The 20,999-nt window shown below is 40.3% G+C and overlaps 1 protein-coding gene across 2 annotated transcripts in view; it reads left to right on the forward strand.

Moving 5' to 3' along the window:
* Positions 1 to 20,999, forward strand: part of LOC133423999 (plexin-B2-like) — a 172,311-nt gene that overhangs the window by 41,266 nt on the left and 110,046 nt on the right. For both annotated transcript variants that reach the window (XM_061714354.1, XM_061714355.1), the window contains 2 exons: positions 2,823 to 2,875; positions 19,721 to 19,773. The gene's annotated coding sequence lies outside the window, so the exon portion shown is untranslated. The remainder of the gene's footprint in view (positions 1 to 2,822; positions 2,876 to 19,720; positions 19,774 to 20,999) is intronic.

Raw genomic sequence — 20,999 nt, forward strand, 5'->3', positions numbered from 1 at the left:
AATGCATCTTTTAATCATATTAAAAACTGTAGTCTGTCTCAGGTTTACAGTAACGATGGCGACTTACTCATCTTTTGTTATCAATGTTGTATCGGTCAACAAGAAACCAGCCTTGGTTCATTACAGTTTAATGCAGATTTAAACATTAGGTTGGTTTGGACTGAAGTTTCATGGTGTTACATCATTATTTTCACATTGTGATGTTGTTCTTACTTCAACCTGGCAGCAGTTCGCCTCCTTCCTGCTGTTCAATGAGGCGGTGGCTCTGTGTTAGTCATTTTTGGGGGAAAAGGTTCAGCTGCCAACCTGCTCTCGCAGCTGCCATTTCTCAGATAAAAAACCAGCCAGCAAAACTGATTTACGCGGCTCCTCTCTCCTCCCCCTGTAGGAGCGTCTCTGCGCGTGAGTGTATTGGCTGATTTAAAAGACTTAAAGTGCAATAAACTATCCGGGCAAAGTCTCCCAGCAAAAACACGTACCCCTGCAAATCGCATCACAGCGCTCTCGTTTTCCATCTGTCATGCAGCAGCCGTGTCTGTATTTACAGTTTACCGACCCTTGTTTCGGTTTTCACTTGTCAAACTTTCTCTTTCTCTACATTCCCCTTTTGTATTTTCTTTCTGGGCGTGTTTCGCTGGGTTTTCTCAGCGGCTTAGGAGCTGTATATGTTTACGCTGCTCCCATGTCTTGATTTTCTCATATGCCTCTACTCCTTTCTCCTATCAGCTGCAGTCATTTGATACAGGCATCGATATAACAGGGGAGGTGAATTCCAAGAATGCAGGCGTTAACTCCTACTTTTATTGGATTTTAAGCCACCAACCCCCTCCCAACACACACACACACACACACACACACAATAGTAATGGTTATACGTCACCCTAACTCGGATAAGTAACTGAACACCGAGCAGGAGTGTTCATTTAATAGACATCAAGTGTAATGGACACACCCTGAGTACACTTGACGCACCATGTAAGTGAGACGCACACTACAAAGTTAGTAAAACTGCTTCATCAGGATCTTCACCACTTCTCTGACACTTCAGAGCTTCTTAAAGAAGTTGAGAACTCATATTCACATAACAAATTGGGCAACATCTGTGAATCAAATTTACAACAACGCTCCAAACTCAAAGTTTTCCACTCAGAAGATTTTTGAAAATGTGTCCCGTTTCATCTTAGGAAATGGAAACTCGGCATTTGCCATGTATTTGTCATTTCCAGCTGCAAGAGGATGACTTGGATGACAGTGATTAATGCTGAAAGGCTCTGAGCTGGTTTCCACTCACAAACATTTCTCAAGTGACTGCCTGAAAAATAACTGAGCTGAAAAACAGTGTACTGACGAGCAACAAAAAGCACAATAAAGATTGACAAGATTTTGTTCTGACAGAAAAATTTCCATTTTAAAGACAGCAAAGTTGTAATTATCCCGTAATAATGGAAACGAATCACTGTTGATCACTCTCTTTGTGGCTGATTAACTCAAATTCCCAGATTTTCCCATAAGTGAAAATACATAGGTGATTATAAATAGCCCTACTTAGTCTTCCCTAACAAATTGACGTTTGGTTATCTCCAGGCTAATGAGATACAAGTACGTGAACAACCTTGACTGTAATGTCCTGAAGAGTTTTGAAGTCTAAAGGACAAACCGCTGCAATATACAAGGTTGTGTAACCTGTTGAATTCACGAGGGCTCGATTGGTAGGTGGCTGGAGGAAATTAAAAGAAAAGAAAATTCAGTTAATTAGTTTAAACTTGTTAGTCCTTCCAGCATCCCTTTCAATTAGTCACTTGATTTTGTAATAGAGACAAAATGCCATCTTGAGTGTACCTGGAGAAATCAGGAGGGGAGGTGGGGATTGAAATGGAGCTGCATTACGTTTTAGTCATGAGGAGATTCCGTTTATTTTCAGTAGGCTGATAAACATTAACTAGTACCTTCATGATACACCTCATCTTGCTGATCAAAGAGAGGGAGAGAGAAAATCATTGGAACAAACAGTGCAGTCAGGTGTGGAAGTGTGTGGGTTTAAGTCTTGCTTTAAGAGTCTCCTGCTGGGAACACATTTCACCCGAGAGAGTTTGATGAAGGGGCGATGGCCACAGAGAAATGATAACTCGGTAATACCTGATTACAGTGCTTCCCCCTGGTGCGCATCATTAGATAATTCACTGTCATGAATAAAGTTCATGTGAATTAGAGCCACTGGATTTTAGGCAGTTGAATCCATATCTTAATCCTCTGCTCTGTTTTATATGAAAACGTGCATTTGAATTGATTCATGGCACACGTGCAGTTAATAGCTGTACTCGTGATGGGTAGATTAACGGCTGAAGCTTCACATGGACTCTCTTGGTAACATGAAGCTGTAAATCCCACACTGTAATTGTAACACATGGATCTATTCAATGTGCAATAACCTTTGTCTCTTAAATTAAGACAACGCCTACATTCAGTGCAACCTGCGTGTAAATGTGCGGGCCTCTCAATCGCTCAAGTTTCACCCTCCACCTCTGCCCGTTTTTATAGCTCAATCTCTTTTACTTTATGATGCTTTTATCAGTTGGTGCTCTGTGCCACACAACAAGCCTTCATGAGAGAATATGTGCGGATATGTACAGTACTGGTGTGTCTATTCATACGGAGTTTCAGTGTCATTGTTCACCTTAAACATTTATGTATGTGAACGCCCAGCAAGTCTGGATTTAAAAGTAAACGAGTAAATGGACAAAATAATCAATGAACATTCCTCATCAATACAAATAAGGTACAAATGTATTATAAAATGTAATTTTTGTTTTTGTTTTGTGTAGGAGAGTGAGGCACTTCTTGTGTTTGGAGGTCAACAGTCCTGGGAACTGAACAGGTAAGGAGTAACAGCATTTTTACATACCTAAATAATCTGTTTTCTATATACGTCTGTCTCCATTGTACTCCAGAGATGCCTGATCACAATACAGTACCAGCTTCAGACACCCAGCCTAATAAAAGAGCTATCTAAAGTGAGGAAAAGTAGGTAAAGGCACTCACTATTATGTTTTTCAGACACAAATCTCCCTTTGGGGAGGGAAATAATGAAAAAAAAAGACTTATTTGCATTAATCAGGACGCGCCAGGATATGTAACCTCTTCTTTACTCTTGGTCCCATCGGACTGTTTGACCCATATAAAGATTGCAGAAAAGTTTTGTCCCTGCACAATCTCATCATCACTACTGTTCCTTCCCGTCTCCTTTTCCCAAATTTGCGTGGATCATGTATTGCTCTGAAGGATTGTGGTGTTCTTATATGTCAATGATATGTTTCTATCATTATCTATATTACAGCTCCATTAAAATCACGGCAAGCTAAACACGCTTTAAACAATTGCTGTTATATTAAGGTGGCTCCCAGGTTGCGAGGCGTGCCATCTTTTAATATTTTTGATGGGTTCAGATAGATCTCCTAGCCCTATATTAAAGGCCTCCACCCTGTGAAAGTGGTATGAACATTTCTTCAAACTGTGTCTGCCTTTGGATAAAAGTGGAAGTTGACTCTTGTAGGCTTTGTATGGATAAAACATACAAGATTTAAAAAACCAAAGATCTATAGTTTGAATCAAAGAAACATGAAGCAATCAATCTCAGTACACTAGTCTGAAAGATGTCTCATAAATTGGAGATGTACTTATTACAATTTTCCTGGAAGATTGTGATTTTCTTAAAGGTTTGTTCAGCCACTTCTACTCTTGGCATGTAGCTGATTACAGTTCTTAGAAACTCAGAACTATTATGAGTTTTATGCGGCTACATTTTCCACCAGTGAAAGAAAATACTGAAACTAGCTTTATTTTTAACTTCATGACATGGGCATGCCCAGCAGTTGTTCTACCTCCATGTATTATTTCTGCATTATAGGTTCTTCAAATTACTTTCTTTGGGTCACAGCTGGGGGAAAAAAAAGAATCCTCCACGTTGAATATGTTCTTCATAGGTTCACGGGGCTGTTTGTAGGATGCCTCCACTGACTATTGGCTGAACCAGTCCGAGCCGATCGGCTGATTCTGATAATTGAAACAGATTTTAATCCTCATCTGACCGCAGAATCCAGTGAAACGGGTGAAGAAAATGCTGCTTTGACACATTTAATTTTACACTAATGGGTGAACATAAAGGTTTGTGGTTTAGTAAAATAGGCATTTTATTAAATGGGAAGTGGCTTTTTACATTTCACTAAAGCTTTAAATCTAAACTAGTTTTTTTCTCCTTCATCCCCTGTTAATGAGTATTGCTGTCTGATTCTTGCACTCGGAGGCATTGTGCTTCCCTTTCTATCAGCTTCCTCACATAAAAGTCTCAGACCAACTATCCTGCATCAACATATGCTTCTGCTGAGCTGCTTTTGTATTTGTTCCTTATAACACACATTATTACTCCGCTTTGTGTGTGTAAACAGATGGGTAGGACAATAAAGACCAAAGGAAGGAAGATCTGATAATAATCTCCAAAACAGGAAGTTGTTCAGCTGTGATAATAAAGCACCGATGTTTAATACAATGATAGCTGGCTGTTAATATTAGGAGGTATTTTACATTGATCTTGAGGAGCTCTTGTTGATGTGCTGCCGCTTAAAATAAATTAAAGGAAATAAGTAACAAACTTGATCTGCGTCAGTGTGCACAAGTTTTTTTTTTTTTTCTTTTTCCTTTTTTTCCTTCCCTGCCTGTGGAAACCTGTAAAAGTTTGAAATGATTGGAGTGTCTGTGGTTGGTGTCAGTGGTGTGCCCAGTCACATTTGGCTCCACTCATCATCATAAGAGGTCATAAATATCACAGGATCCCATTAAGACCATGGAGCGTGGTGGAAAGCTGTAGAAAAAGCTATTAAACAGACCTTAAGATGACACTCTTTTGTCAGATTGTGGTTTTATGATTCTTGAGAGGTTGACGTGCTAAACAGTGTAAAATATTGGACTAGTTTCAATAAGCATTTATCATTATTGTAATCAAATCAAAATTAGAGTTAATCAAACGGTCCCTCATAAATACAAGATGCAGAGGAGATGAAACTTGAAATATCAAATCATTGCAAGACATTCAGTTTAATTGAGCATCGACAAACTGTACATGGGTTCACGGTTGCATGCATTCCTCTGGCTTGTGGTTTTTGTATAAAGGAAGTGAGATAAGTCTATATTTCTGTGTGGGTGTCTGTGTCTCGGAGGGAGCTGCAGCTGTGAAGCGTGGCTCAACAAAATGTTAATTCACATGCTGAAAAATATGCTAGGAAAGATGGGTGGCAATCTTTATTGTTACCAATTTAACAAGTTGCATGGCCTTCGTCACAGTTGTTGGTTGTGTGTGAAAACTCAGTGTCATGGATGGAATTCACGGAAGACCCGTTTGCCCTGAATTATTGAATGCGTCGCACATTTAGAGGGAGACTGCACATTATTCTTAAGCATCAATTGCAGTTTCACCCCCGGTTGCTCTCACTTTGGACTGAATTTGATCATATTGAAGCACCTGGCAACAGCACAAATATCCTCTGAAAGACTTGAAAATTGTATAACCTTCAACACTCTTTTATACCTTCGCCGAGCTGTTTCATGATTGCACAAGGCTTAGTTCAGTTTCTCATGGGCTGCAAATTTGCCCTGCGGGAATGATTCTGTGGCTGTCAAAAGGAAACGGTTGTGTGTACAGAGATTGAACGCCTACATTTTAGCATAGTGAAAATGTTCCATCTAGCAGAGATGGACTGGAGAGATTTTTCTTGCTTATTGAGACACAGAGTGTTGTCCAAATTGGTTTAGTATTCAGTATAACATATGGTTTGGACTAAAGACGAAAAGATGTGATGTAGCTGGCAGCGTTCTTTACATTTCCATTCAAAATGGCAGAATTTTCCTTTAACATTTTTTTTGGAGTGAAAGCGTAAAGCCTAAAAAGCGATGATTTTGGGGTAACTTTTTGTGCAAACATCTTATTTGGTTATTTATATAATCAGATTTCACTTTTCTTGCAGGGCAAAAGAAATAATGTCATCCTGAGAGAGACTGCCGTAGGGTGGAGAAATTTGTGTTGCAAATAGCAGATCATTTTCTTTCCCAAAGACTTAAAGATAATGCATCTTTATTGATTTATTTTTACTTATTTAATGTTTTTCTCTGTCTTCATACTTTCAAAATAATAAATGAAAAATTAAAGTAGGGGGGCACATAGTCAATATTGCCTACCATCAACATGGTCACATTTTAGACAGCTAGGGGAACTTGATTAGTTGTTTCTTCTATTTCATCTTCTAAAGACTGTAATTCTGAAGATTTTTTTGATTTTTCTATTTTATTTCAATGATTATGTTAGGACTGTAAGGGCTATGGCAAAACCTTTTCAGACTGTAAAGTTTGTTCTGCATTATTATCCTGTGATAATAACCACCCTCTTTCCATCTTCAGTTTGCTTAAAGAAGGTTTGATGTTTGCTTTTTATAAATTCTTGAAATCTACTTTTACAGACACACAGGCCCTAACCAGGATTTTCCTGCTTTGTTGCCACTGATCCAACTGAATTTTAGCTTTGGATATCTACAAATGGTTTTTACTTCACATCATTCTTGCATTTAATCACAACACAACTTTACACACTGCCAACTCTTGAATGGGCCTGATTGGCCTGTAGAGCAAAATGATTATCACCTTCTTTTATTTAGTTTGTTAATTAATGTTGGCAGGATTTTTGGAGTCTTTGCAAACTGAAAAACCCAAATCTCTCACTGCAGTCCTCGGAACATAATACATAAATGTTTTACTTTGCATGTTTGAAGTAATTCTCACTGATTTGGACTACGGTAAATTGCGAGTCAAAAATCAAAGACTACATTTGCAAATAATCTGCATATTTTTTCTTTTTTAATTTACATGCTTCTTATTATTTTTTTTCATTGCCTGCCGAGATTACAATATTTCTCTTCCTCACATCTTACAGGTCTAACGGTTACAACTATGGGTAATACATTCTTAATGCTATATTAGCCCATAGCTTTCATTTTTCTGGGAGGTAATTTGGCCTGCAGATCACATTTTACAACCAAAGTCATCTTGATGGAAAAAATGGGGAAATAGTCATGCGGGATAGTTTTTCTGAAAGATTCACACACCATTTATTGTCAACTTTATTGTGATAATTCCTTAAAGATATTTTTAGATATACTTTTGGTTATCCTTATTTGTGGTTATCTTTTAGCCACTGGCCATCATATTTGGCTTTGCAAGTTGCGACTTTACAGGCCTGACAACAGCCTCTTTATCATTAAGGTTTAATTCATGCTGAATATAGTTTGAATGTTGTATCGTAAAATGTATTATTCAGAATCCCATTGAATATTGTATGAGGAGTCTGTATTTGAATTCAGGAGGCAGTAATGCTGGAGCTGACAGATGGATAAAGCCTTATGAGGGGAATAAATTAATCAATAATTAGAGGCAGAAAAGCAGAAAAATAAAATGTCTTACTAATCAATGGACACAAATATTGGACAGTGTGTGAGATTGTGGTGCGTTTATTAGATCAACTTCTGACAGTAACACGTTGGCCTTTGCAAATGAGTCCATATGTGTGGCTCAAGAAATCCTCACCTCATCAGTACATGTGCAGATGCTGGTCGTCAACTGGAAGTGATTTCTAATTTTCACCTCAAATCCTTCATTATATTCCAGCACTCGGATGAGAACAGCACAAATTAGAGAATCAGTTTTGTATTGAATGTGGTTGAATCCAGTGCTGATGAAAGCTAATGTTGATAATAGCTTTTTCATTATGTCCTTAGCCATTCTGGGCATTTCCTTTTCTTTTGCAGACAGACTGGGAAGTTTAGATTCCAGTGCCGCAGCTGCTGCGCTGGTTGGTTACTGGAATAGTTTTCCTTCCTCTGTTCAATTATGGGTTTTTTTCTACACTTTAAATTGATATTTGGGATTTTAATAAAACCAAAGAGAGGCAGCTTTTTGAGGATAAATGTCAGCCTGCGGCTTAAATGATTGTTTCCATATCCTCCTGTCCCCTGCGTCCTCATCTGTCACCACAACCACCTGGATGTCCTCTGTCACCACAGACATAAATCTGCTTTTTGGCCTTCCTTTTCTCATTCTGCTTGGCGGCTCCATCTTTAGCATCCTCCTTCTGATGTATGCAGCATCTGTCATCTGCAAGTTTTATCCCTTTTATTTTGTCCTCTAACTGTCCAACCTGCGCTGTCCTTCTGTCATGTTCCTCCTCATGTTTCTTCCTGCTCCATCTCCAGGCTTTTAACCCTAAAGGAGGTTGGGTTTGCCTTTGTCATAGCAAAGCTTTGTGGTCATTTACTAAACTACAATGTAATGGTAGTGTTGTAATAGGTGACACGTTTATCAGACCATGGCTGCATTCTGTTGGAGAGCATCATTTAGGTGGGAGAACGGAGGAGGATCCATGTTTTTAAAGACTTTTGTTGTTGGTATCTCTTTATAGATACTGAGCCAGCTTGGGAGTAATGGTTATTAAAACATAAAGTGAAACTGTGTAGTCCATACTTGGAGCCTGTTCACATTTGATTTTAAAGGGGACCTATTATGGCATCTAATACCTATTTTAAACAGGCCTTAAATATCTTTAAAAACAAGCTTTTGATTGTTTTTGCTAAATAAATGAGAAATTCATGTCTTTATCTTCCCATTCTCTAACCTCATTCTCTATGAGGGATTCTGAGTGGGCGGGGCAGCTATGATAATGAGGCATTGCGCTGATTGGCTGCCTGAATGACGCGATACACCGCTACGAAAAAATGGCGGAAGCTCCGGCCGGCGGAGTAAGTTGTGGGCGTGGTTTCACGCATCGGAGGCCAACCGATGTAAATCGCATTTCCGTTACGTAACAACGGGAGCAGAATCTGAACGGCTCGTAGAAGCCACATCACACTGGATGGATCATCCGGGCGGCTGTACAGACACTGCAGAATTTGGTTGCTTTCCTCCTTCTCTGAGTTGGAAGGGTGAGGGGAGACCACTTTATATATGTTAAAGCAAGAAAAAATTTGTTTTTCATAATAGGTCCCCTTTAAGTTTTTATCACCTGCTATAGTGCTTAAACATTCCTATATGTGCTGGAAATATGCAGATATAATCAGAAAGGGCCTTGGAGGTATGTAGTTATCAAGGAAGCAATTGACGGTCTCTCCATGTGGTCCCAGAAAACCTCAAGAGGATGGGACTTCTGACATTATTATTTTGCTCGTTGTGTAGATGATGATCAGAACCTCCCGGAGATTTTAGTCTTCAATCAAAGATGTCAATTTTTGCAGGCGATATTCAAATCAAATTTAAGGTGTTTGCTCATTTTCAATTTTTCACAAGTCTTTGACCTTGTTGTGTGAAACTCTGAAAGAGCTTTTATCTCCAAGTTCCTGACGATACATCATTGGGAAAATGAATCACAATTTTGCATGACCTCCTATGACACATCTTCCACCTCCCTACATGGGCACTGGCACGCAATTCATGGATGACTGTAGCCACTAATGCTCGTTCCTGGAGAATCCTTTCTAATATTTATGCCATCGGTGCACTACTCTTGTTCCCCTTCAGTGTGAGCCAAGATCTACAGAACCTTGGCTCACACCCTGAAATTAATAAGACTGCTTTTTCCTTATGGAATATAAGCTTCAACTGATATTGGGAAATCAACCCCAGGCAAATATCTTTTCCTTGGAATTTAGGGGTGCTCTCTGTGTCGCCCATTGCCCTCTCACCTTCTTGTGGAGGAGCTCTTGGAATAGCATAAAAATATGTTCATGTGTGCATATGCTGAAACCAAAGACAAATTCTATGAAAACATAGTGTGACAGATCTTCAACAATGAAAAACTATAATAATACGTGCAGTGAGAACATTTCTGTCCACTGAGGTCACTGACACTGAAGGAGTGGGCTGCAGTGGGAGAGGTTGTTAATCTCCATGAGGACCGTGACTTTTGCCTCATTTTCACTCCCTTTTGCATCTGATTTGGAAGTTGTGGACTTTTGTTCACAAGGTAAACATTTGTGTTTCTGATCTGATGCCGATCAGAAGAAATGGAGTTTGATGTGAAAGACCAGCTTCTATCTCTGATTCCCTCTGCACCTGAGGAATGTCAGTCATGTTGAGCAGAACCAGATGGTTGCCCCCCCCCCCCCCCCCTTCCACTCGTCTGGCTGCAATACTTGGCTGCTATGGGTTTTTCCTGAAGATCGACACATGATATTTTCAGGTTTTTCGCGGGGGTTAGTAATTTCTCACAACCATTTTTCTTCTGATGGTGGGAAAAGGGGATAAAACTTCACCGAGAGGAAGAGAGTTGGTCTGGTTTTGAATTTTTGCCTTGTTTTTAACTGAATTTTCTTTTGAAGAAGGCAGAAAATCTGCCGCTGGGGAAATATTTGATGCATTTTCACATGGCATTGGACAAAGCTTGTGGCTAGAAATCTGGATGAAGTTTAGTGGTGATGGGATTGAATGAATCAATGTCTAAACATTTTTTTCCTCTTCAGACTTGGCAAACCTGGTGAGCAAATGGGTAATATCTCAGCAAACTGGTGCCTGTGCTGGTTCATCACAATATTACACAATATACTGACGTTTTAATGTGCCATTTCCTTTCCGTTTTCACGTATTTCAAGGTTGTCCACCTGTATAAATCCACACTGCCAAGCATCTAATGCATTTTTGCAGGATATGGCATCTTATTTGATCCAATCATCTGTGTTGATCGTATTGTTTCATCTTGACACAACTATACTTAACTGTATTTAATGGGAGAACTTGCACAACTGGTTGGATAAGCTCTAGGGAAGTTGTTGGAACAAATCCAGGGCAATTTAGATATTTGAATAAATATTCTGTAAAAGACTTGAAGGCTCGCCCTCAGATTATGGCTAGAAGTTAACTGAAAATTGAGATTTTGATTGTTTTTGGCATTTTAGATTGCATTCCTCACACAGTGGAGCTGAATGAATGCGAAGAAGGAAGCATCTTGAACAATAAAAAAATATATATATGTGTGTGTGTGTGTGTGTGTGTGTGTGTGTAAATGTCACTCTATAAATCTGAATAAATTGAAAGGAACTTGAGGGGGGAATGGGGTAAGCCTTTGAGGGAGGCGGGTTTATCCAGAGAAAAGCTTATGGAAGTTTTTCTTTGAGGCTTGCACATATTGGATTGTGTTTGGTGTCTTAGATTTGTCTGACTGCTCTTTTTTCCCCCCTTGTCTTTACCCCTCTCCAAACATATCTCTGTAAACAGAGAAATTCCTCCACCAACATGGATCCATTTAGTTTCCACTTCATTTCAGAGCCGCTCTGTGATCAGAGCGTACTGATAGAGCCAGATTCAACAGTCCCTGTCGGACAGTTAAACAAACCACTGCAGCTAAGCTCCATTCACTGCCACCTTTTTATCTCTCGTCTCCTGTTTCCAAATTTCTGCTTCCTCATTCCATCTCCTTTTCACTCGTATAGAAGCGTATTTGCTTATTTTTTGTCCACCTTTTGTGTGTTTGCAAACCTCAGTTTTTTTTTTTCTATTTTGAAAGTTATGAATTGCATTATTCACATGGCATCACACAGTTTTAAAGATACACCAGCCCGTGATTGTGTTAGGAATGTGTAAAATTGCCTAGAGTCCACAGCTTTCCCGCTTTGCACTTCTGTGCATGTTATTTGATCAGATTTGATCAGCTGTTTATGATCTAAGGGTATGGAATCTGGGGCGCAGACAGAAAATGTGGCTCCATTCACTGGTCTCTGGAAGAGAAATGAAAGGGGCACTGCTGGCAAGGCGACTATTTAGGTTTTAACCCATCTTTTTTTATTTAAATTCTGCTTTAGTTTGACCGACAAACAGCCAATTGAATTCTTTAAATTGCAGGTTTTGGTCATAAACCGCAGATTTATTCGCCCTGTGGCCAATCGTTTTCCACAGATCATATTGCATTCATTTTATGTATTTATTCAGTCTGGCTAATGGATAGTTGTTTGTTGGGTGGACTTTCATTTTTTTGTTTAAGTATCCAGATAATTTATTGATTTTTTTTTTTTTTTTTCTCTTCCTGCTGGCAAACATGCAAAATGTAGTGGTCTGAGTTGGCTGAGAATGTCACTTGCAGTAACACTCCTGTTAATTTTGGCTGTTAAGGAGATGACTGCATGCCTCAGCTCTGTGGGACACCTTCACATGTGTGACAATTTGGCAAATAAACTCCTTCCAAATCACATTTATTCCTAGAAAATATGATTTATTTTTCCCCCCAGTTGCATCAAAATGAGGCTATTGTATATCTAATTCACTCCTGTTGTATATTTCTTAGTTGGTCTCACATGTCATAACTTGTCCACTCCCAGGCTCCTCTCGGTCTCTGGTGTGTCCGCTACACTCTTCAGTGTAAATCATGGCTACATTCGTTAAGTTAAATGAGGGGGAGGGGCAAACAACTGCGTCCACACATGGGTTGCGTGCACATTTTGGCCTGCTTTGCATTTTTTTTTTTTTTCCACTGAGGTTCCTAAACAAACATAAAAGTGGGTTATTAAATCAAGCGAAACTGGGGTCTTTTAAACTGTCGTCTGTTGTGGATAGTTGATGAGAAATAACTTCAGTTGTACTTTTTATAGTGTGCCCAAAAGAAAAAAGGTTGTTGAGTAATATGCTTGGGTAAATCTTACTTTAAAGGAGGATTAAAAAAAAAAGAGAAGTAATTTGGTCTGCAATCAATACCAGAGTATCAGTTTCTATGGCATCCTTACTTCAAGCTTGTTTTTGATAGAATTTGTCCTTTTGTATGCCTACTACCATTTCTAAGATTGTCAGATTCCAACCACAGTTGCTGGAAGAGTGTATATGTGGACCTTGATGTGACGTGCTGCAAGTCTTATTGTCGCCTGAAATGTTTCTTTGCCCCTAGTGGTCTTTGATGGTATTGACTTTAAATATGAGTACACACAGCAAAGTTATACATGCAGCTGGTACAGGAGATTCCTCTATACAAGGGTCAGAGCATAGACTATAAAACACTGGACGAAACATTAAGTCATGTAACCAATTGGTTTCTGAAGAGCGGTTTTGGAGCCAGTTTTCCTTTTGTATGGGATGCAGCCGTGTTGCTTCGGAAGCCGATGGAAACACGCTCACTGTATGTCAAAGTTGGCTTTGCTCGCAGCTCCTTCTGCTGAACTATCTGACTTTTACAGCAGGGATTGACCATTAACATGTTTACTCAACAATAAAAACTGATAGTCGTGATTACCTGAGGCTGGGATAATACAAACGGGTACAAAGTGCGGTAGCATGACTATTACGGATGAGGAAGTGTTAACGGCTAGCTATTGGCTGAGCCGCCTGTCAATCAATCATAATAGAAATATAAATTTAATGCTTAAACTCCTGGTGTGATACAAAAAAGTTAATTCTCCTCGGAGTTGTCATGGATGTGAATTGATAATTACGGTAGTTTGAAACCAAAACGCTTTTTTAACCAGGCTGTAAATATGTTTATTTCTGCTCTAAAGTTGATCATTTTAAAACGGCAGTCAATGGAGTTGATTCGCTTTTGTGGCCAGCATCTAGTGGCCAGTCGAGGAAGTGCAACGAGTTTTAGTTAAGGTGGATGCGCTTGGGTAAGATGGAAATAGTTGATCCACTGTGGCGACCCCGAAAGAGAAACAACAGAAGAATGATAAAGAAACCACGACTCGTGGTCCTACTCTGCACCAAATCAGGCCAACAACAGACGCTGCTATTCCCTTTTTAGATTTATTTTTAAGATGAGAAGCTCGTTCCTATCATTGCTATTTTATTTGTTTAATTAATCCGGATAAATAAAAGGCTGATTATCGGTCCTATTCATGAGCGTTTCATTGAAGTTCCATTACTCCTGTGAACCCTGAAACAGAGCAGCAGAGTTGCATAAAGACACAGAGCAGAACCCTCCAGAGAAGGATTTTGCCCTGCATTCCTTTGGCCTCATAAACAAACTGATTAACTGTGTTTGTGTGTGTGTGTCCTCTGATCTGGTGACACAAAGCAGAAGTGGTCGGGTCTGCTTTGCTTCCAGCGGATGAGGAGATGGGAGGGAGTGATAGAGGGATGGAATGAGGGGATGAAAAGAGAGAGCGGTGGTGTGTTGTGTTTGGAAATAGGTCAAAAGGAAGTTAAGGGTGTATTTAAGTGCGTGTATTTTAGTGTTGTGTCCATGTGACGCTTCACAGCTGAGACCAGGTTGTCCGTCAGTGTGGGAATTTTCTGTCTGTGTCTATGTGTTTGTTGACAGTGCATAACTTAATTCCACGGGGGAACCAAAGCGACAGCGCCTCTGTTTCCTGTCCTAATTGCTTTTAATCCTACACAAATAAGCCTCCGCACACAGTCACACGTTTGCTTGAGTTTTAGAGGGACTTATGCAGATGATTTTAGCATTTGCATAGTTTTAACATTCATTATCTTCCTTCTAAGAGTAGCTTATTTATCTTTTTTGCTGTTTTTACACTCATAATTTTTGCTGTATTTTGTTCTTACCCCCCCTGCCTCCTTGTAAAGCTTTTGAGGCTTATTTGTTAAATTCTGCATCTAACAGGCGGTGATCAGCCTTTGCATTTAGCATTATTAGTCACATTTGGGTCCACCTGAAGAATACTTGCAGCTTTTGGATGCCGTGAAATGGCTAGCTGCGGTTCAGGAGGTATAGAGCAGTCGTCCGGTAACCTGAGCGCCTGCGGTTCGATTCCAAATGTCCAAATGTCATTGGGGAAGATGCTGAAACTGTGTGTGATGGGGAAAAAAAACCCAAAACGTCGCCTCAGTTAAAAGAGAAATGTGTATAGATCTCTATAATGCGAGAGTGTGTAAAAGCAGCCATCAAGGCTAGAAGAGTGTTTACAGAGCATTTAAATGCTTTCTTTTTATTTCATCCCAAAATTTGATCGTCTGCCACTGTCTGGTATTCACAAGTTGGGTGACACTGAAATTTAGTTTGAAGCAGCTGTTGCAATCCTGAATGTGGCAGCCACTGCTGGACGATGTTTTGGCCATAAAAGCTCATCCCTGGTGTGTGCCTGTGTGTGACAGACAAAGACGGTATATCTGGCTCTTTTTGTTTTTTGTCAGAAGGCATCTCTGCCAACAACCTGCTGAGTAAGTCTGTCCTCTGTCTGCCTTGTTTATGTACCGGAGGTGCTGGAGGTCATCTTTAAAGAAAATTTAAAGATGTAAAATATTGCTTCCTATGCAGACTTGTGCCACAACTATAAAATATGCAGTTCACATTCTCGGTGCACTATGTAAGATGAATAAAAAAAGATAACCAGCTTTAACCCTTCTGGTTTTCCTGCCGGCTGCTGATCAGCAGCAGCCACAGTTGCTGCATCATATTGAATAGAGGTGGAGTTCAAAATGAAGGGGGTGGAGGGGGATGTGGGTGCAGGGGGGGCCGACTGCACAATAACGCCACAGCCTTCTGCAACTTTAATGAAACTCATGGAAATGTCTCAGATATCGTGTGTCTGCAGCTTCAATTCAGAGTGAGGAAAAGAAAAATCCTGAAGTTTTCCTTCGTGTCTTTGCAGATTAGACGTCTAACAGGTTGAATGTTTTTTTCTTTCCTCTTACAGTTGTGGAGAATAAAATGTTTTTACAGTCATGAGAAAATGTGTTAACAATTAAAATAATAATTAATCTTGCTGTTTGCTGCTGATAATGGTTCTGAGACAGAAAATCATAATGGGGCAAAATTGAAACTGAGAAGGAAAAAAAGTTACTCGTTAATTATGCTTCCCTGAGGTACAGTACAGAGAAGAATGTTAGTTTCTTATATTGCCAATACTCTGCGTCTCCGCCTTTTGTGCCTGCTCCGAATCGAGCTTCTTCTAGAGTTTCATCATTCTGTTAAAATTACAGAGGTGTAATGAAACATTTGATTCTTTAACTATCATTTATACAATCAACAAACACACATGCAGAAGATAAAAACATCACGATTAACCGGGAGGGATTACCACACTGGATTATCAAACACATCTGTTAGTTCCTTTTTAAAATGAATCAATCCCACTGGGTTATTTAGAGCTCCGTTTTGATTCATTTTGTGTCTGTTCCACATCATCCCTGGACTGCTGGTGCTGGGAAATTGAACAGTTTTCATTATACTTATCACAAGTGATAACTGAGCTGGAATTATGAAGTGAGATGTGTGATTCGTCCTTCAATACTAGATGACGAATATTTGTCATTTGTACAGTTTTCAAGCACTTCCTGATGATGGAAGGAAACATGTCAACTGAAGCTTTGCCATCTGGATGTTTAGATGTTAGATGGCAGAACATATGGACACACAGACACGCACACACAGGACTCGGCCCTGCTATCCAGAAGCATATGGCTCTTTGAGATAGAGTCGAGACAGACCGGGCTATTCTGTTGGAGAACACCGAGGGCCTCAGTATTGTTAGAAGTGCTGCCAAACAAACTTCACCACACACACATCGGCACACACAGGCAGACACACATTCAGTCGTATTTCAGTAGCTGCTTTGCTACTTGTTTCGGTGCTAGGTGTGAGGCAGCATGGGCGACATTAATTTTCTTTCTGGAGGAGAAGTGAATACTGTGAAATGAAAATGAAGATACCTGCGAAGTGCATGACTGGAAGCTTATTCAGCAACATTTGGAGCTCAGCTTGGTTTCTGTTCATTATACACTTGCAGTGTTAGTGGCTTTTTCTGCTTGGTTGTCTCGTTAGGAAGATTAGCCCCCAAATTGATATATTTTTTCCCTCTTCCTTCTCAATCAGAAAGCCTCTCTTACTTTGGAGCCTGACATGCCTATGAGCGTTATGTTTTTTTGTCTTTTTTTTTATTAGATGAAAAGTAAGTCATAAATTAAAATGCTAAGTTGAATGTGAAAGGCTTAATATAAACTCAGGCAGAGGCTTACTCCAGCCCTCTCTTGAAAGACAATACAAGATTTCTGCTAGTTTGTTTGTTTCAATGAATTATGTAGATTAATTGTTACTTGTGTTTTTTGTGAATTTAGGCTTCGTTTCACTGTAATACACAGGCTATGTAGCTGCTGGGATGGATTTAATTTGCAGGATTTTTTTGGTGCTGCACCATTGCTTGGAGTGGATCAAGTTTGAAGCTATTTCAAAAATGTATCTGAAAATACTGCATGAAGGGATACGAACAAAAACTTGACTGTAGCAGCCTAAGCATAATTTGCCATTTATGTATTTAAAAACTGTTCACGGTGGAGTCATCTGAGTATACTGACCTCTTTTGCCATGTTCAAGAAAACAGTTTGAGATAATTTGAGTTTGGTGACGTTGCTTTATCCTCCTGGAACCAGTAACGAGAAGATGAGTGGACAAGAGGTTGACGCGGTTGATAACAATACGCTGTTATCAAACCTAAGCTGGGATGCTGGAACGATGCTTGGGTGGTGTTAAGAGGACTTAAGCCTGGGATATACTTGCTGTTGGTGCTTACGTTCACTTCCGTTGGAGTGCACCACCAACCGCAACGTCGCTCGCGTAGTACGCGAGGAGAGCGCGTTGTACCGGCGGTGACCGATAGGGGGCAGTAAGCAGAGCAACAGTTGGAAAAGTGATTAAATATTTAGTAGTAGCAGTAGCAGATTAGAACAACAAACAAGTTTACATGACATCATTGGATGAGGTAGGAGATTATAACATTGCTTTGGTTGCGATCTCGGCAAAGGAAACGGCGCCAGCTGGTATCTGACCGGGACCAGCTGGTTTCAGACTGGGACCAGCGCCACTCGCGGCCAGAGCCAGAACTGCAGGTCGCGTACGCGTTCAGTGTCTTTCTGAGAACGTGCACGTCGACGCGTCAAATGAATGCAGGATACGTGTGGCGGCCATGATGGGTACGCGTACGCGGTCTGAACTGCAAGTATATCCCAGGCTTAAAGTGTTCCAAAAAGTTACCTCCCACACCTTTATGCCTCCACAATCACCACCAACAGAAGTCTGGACTGTTGACAGAAGGCAGGATGGATCCATGCTCTCAGATTCTCATCCTACCACCTGAACATCACAGCAAAAATGAAGACTCATCAGATCAGGCTATATTTTTCCAATCTTAGGTCTAAGTTTGGTGAGTTTGTATGAATTGTAGCCTAAAGGCTGGATTATGGTTCTGCATTAAATCGATGCAGAGCGTGCGCCGCAAGTTGCGCCGCAAGTTGCGCCGCAATGAGCACCCCATGGTGCACGCCACGCCGTGCCTGACGCGTACCTCCCAAACATTGTAACTACGCGTCAAGAGGTCGCAGACGGCTGAGAGAGATGTGATTGGTTTGCTTGGTAGCAATGCGGTTCCGGTTCGTGAAGCAGTCGTGAACTTTCAGCGCTCTTTTCTTCGTGGTGCGTGCGCACGCGATTTTTTTTAATTTATTTATTTTTTTGTTTGTTTTTTTGCACAATAGTTGTCTTATCTCTTTGATTCCCTGTGACCGGAAAAGTCGGATAAACCATTCAGGAAAAGATCGCACCCCCCTAGCACTCGCGGGGGGTACTGCACCGCGGCGAAATGGAGTGACAGAGAAGTCCGAAGGGTTCACGACAGCGTCACGGCAGCAGCGTGTGCTCTGCGTTGGTGTAGAGCAGAACCATAATCCAGGCTTTAATGTTCTGTTCCTGGCTGACAGGTGTGGTCTTCTGTTGCTGTAGCACATCTGCTTGGAGGCTCTGTGTGTCGTGCCTTCAGAGGTCTTGAGTGCCTCTCAGATTTATAGGTTGTAATTGATCACTGAATTACCGTTGCATTTCTGTCATCTCAAACCAGTTCAGTCATTCTGAACTCTAGCAACAGTAAAAGTTTTTCAACTTAAGAACTGTAGCTCTATGGATATTTTCCCTGTTTCAGACTGTCCTCTGCAAACCCTAGAGACGTATAAAAATTATACTAGATCAGCAGTTTGTGAAATACGCACACTAGCCAGGCTGACGCCAACAACAGCAGGTTCAAAGTCACTCTTCCCCGTTCTGATGCTGGTGTGAACTTCAGCAGCTCGTCTCAACCATGTCCTCATGCTGAATGCGACGAGCCGCCGCCCTGTGGTTGGCTGATTTAGATATTTACATAAACAATCAGGATAAGTGGCTAACTGTATGTTAAAATATGTAAATGATATATCTAATAAGATATTTCTTAATTTGCTCATTAATTTGCATACATTTCTAGAACTCTAACTAGAAGAACTCTAAACTTTTCACAAAGCCAGCTTTAGGGCTTTTCCCTAACAGATGTGCAGCGTTGGGAGGTAATCGATTGTGTCGCATAAAAATGCCATCAAATTTGGAGAAGTTGGAGATCAGAGGAGCAGATGGACTGAACAATGTTTCCATTTAAACAATGATAGATGTAGCATTTCAGCAGCGGTGCTTGTGTGAGGAAATATTTGGATTGTTTATGTCAAACTCCACTGGAAAGGTCGACAAGAAAAACACAATGCAGTCCTCTGGGCTGACCATTGACAAATAATTCACCTGCTTTTGACTTGTAATTCCAGTGGAATTACATCCTCAGGCCAGTCATTCATCCCTCTGGGTTCAGCTGCGCAGTGACATATCCGATGGATAATGACCCCTGCTCTAAATCCTGTATTCACCCCAACAGTTTCTTTATAACAAAAGCCATTTTTGTGTTTCCTTTAGGAAAGTGAGGTGATTGATGTCATCAGAGATCGACAGGCCTGAAATCTGAGCAGGTAAGGACGATGTACAACCTGTGCTGGCTTTTATTTTTTATTTTTTTTATTTCACACAAACATATTTTCATGTCGTTTTATTCCTCCCTAGACTCTTTAACAGTCTTCTTCTTCACCCGTGTACTTTCTCCATACTTTTTTTGTTTGTTTATTGCTTATTTTGGCAGTTTCAGCTTGAAGAATGTGGTTTGGTGGATGGTGGGTTCAGGGGTTAATTTTAGGCCCCAGGCCATTTGGAAGAGATTAATTCTTCCTGTGACTCTGCTGCTCCTCATAAAAACATTGTTTGCATATATCAGCCAGTGACTCCACAATTTATTTGTTTCTTCTGTTGCTTTTTGACTATAGTAGGCATCTTAGGGAACTTCCCGAATGTATTCATTTGTTTGAAACTTGCTTTGAGAAATTACTTTTTAATCAGAATTTAAAGCCACATTTTTTCCTTAAAAAAGCAACAAACTTTCTGGATGATTAACAAAATGTCTAATTTCTTTAAAGCCCTAAAACATAAAGTAACATGTATGGTAATTGCTTGAGTCTCAACTTATTAGATGACAACACCAAAGCCTGGTTGGAAAAGGTGCACATAAAAGGCCTTTGCAAATATCAACTGGTCCCAACCTGAGCTGTTCCCGAGTCACCTTTATTCTGCGTACCATCTACATTGTTCAAAGTGTCTCGTTCCTCCTCTCAGCGGAAAGCACGGAGACATTAGTGGTAGATCTCTGGGCCCTGTGGGTTGGGAGGTGGGCTCTTGCTTTGATGGGGCATTCCACCCACTGATGACATCACATCCTATCAGATTGGTATCGGGGAAGTTTGGAGGCTCCTTGCAGCCCCCGAATCTCACGCTCAGAAGGCACGCCGATTTTTCCCAGTGGCCAGCCGCGGTACTGCAACAAAAAATCCCATGGGACCCAGAAAGCTTTTTTCCCATAGACCGCCATAGTAAAAGAGAAGCCTCTAAAACTGTTCACAGGACACCTCCAGCTGTAATCACCACCAATTACTAATCTTTGTATTCTATATTTTTAAGTCATGGACTTTATATCCGTCAAAAATGTTTTATAACGGCCAGAAAAGTCAAAGAAAAGTCTCTTTCTGGGCGTGACGTCACGGCTGACGTCACAGCCGTGTCCGTGCATTCCACGGATGTATTATATTAATATATATTATGTAATTATATTATATTAATACATTAATAATATATGTCATACTATACATGT

Source organism: Cololabis saira, chromosome 23, assembly GCF_033807715.1.
Source record: "Cololabis saira isolate AMF1-May2022 chromosome 23, fColSai1.1, whole genome shotgun sequence".
In the NCBI taxonomy this organism is placed as follows: domain Eukaryota; kingdom Metazoa; phylum Chordata; class Actinopteri; order Beloniformes; family Belonidae; genus Cololabis; species Cololabis saira.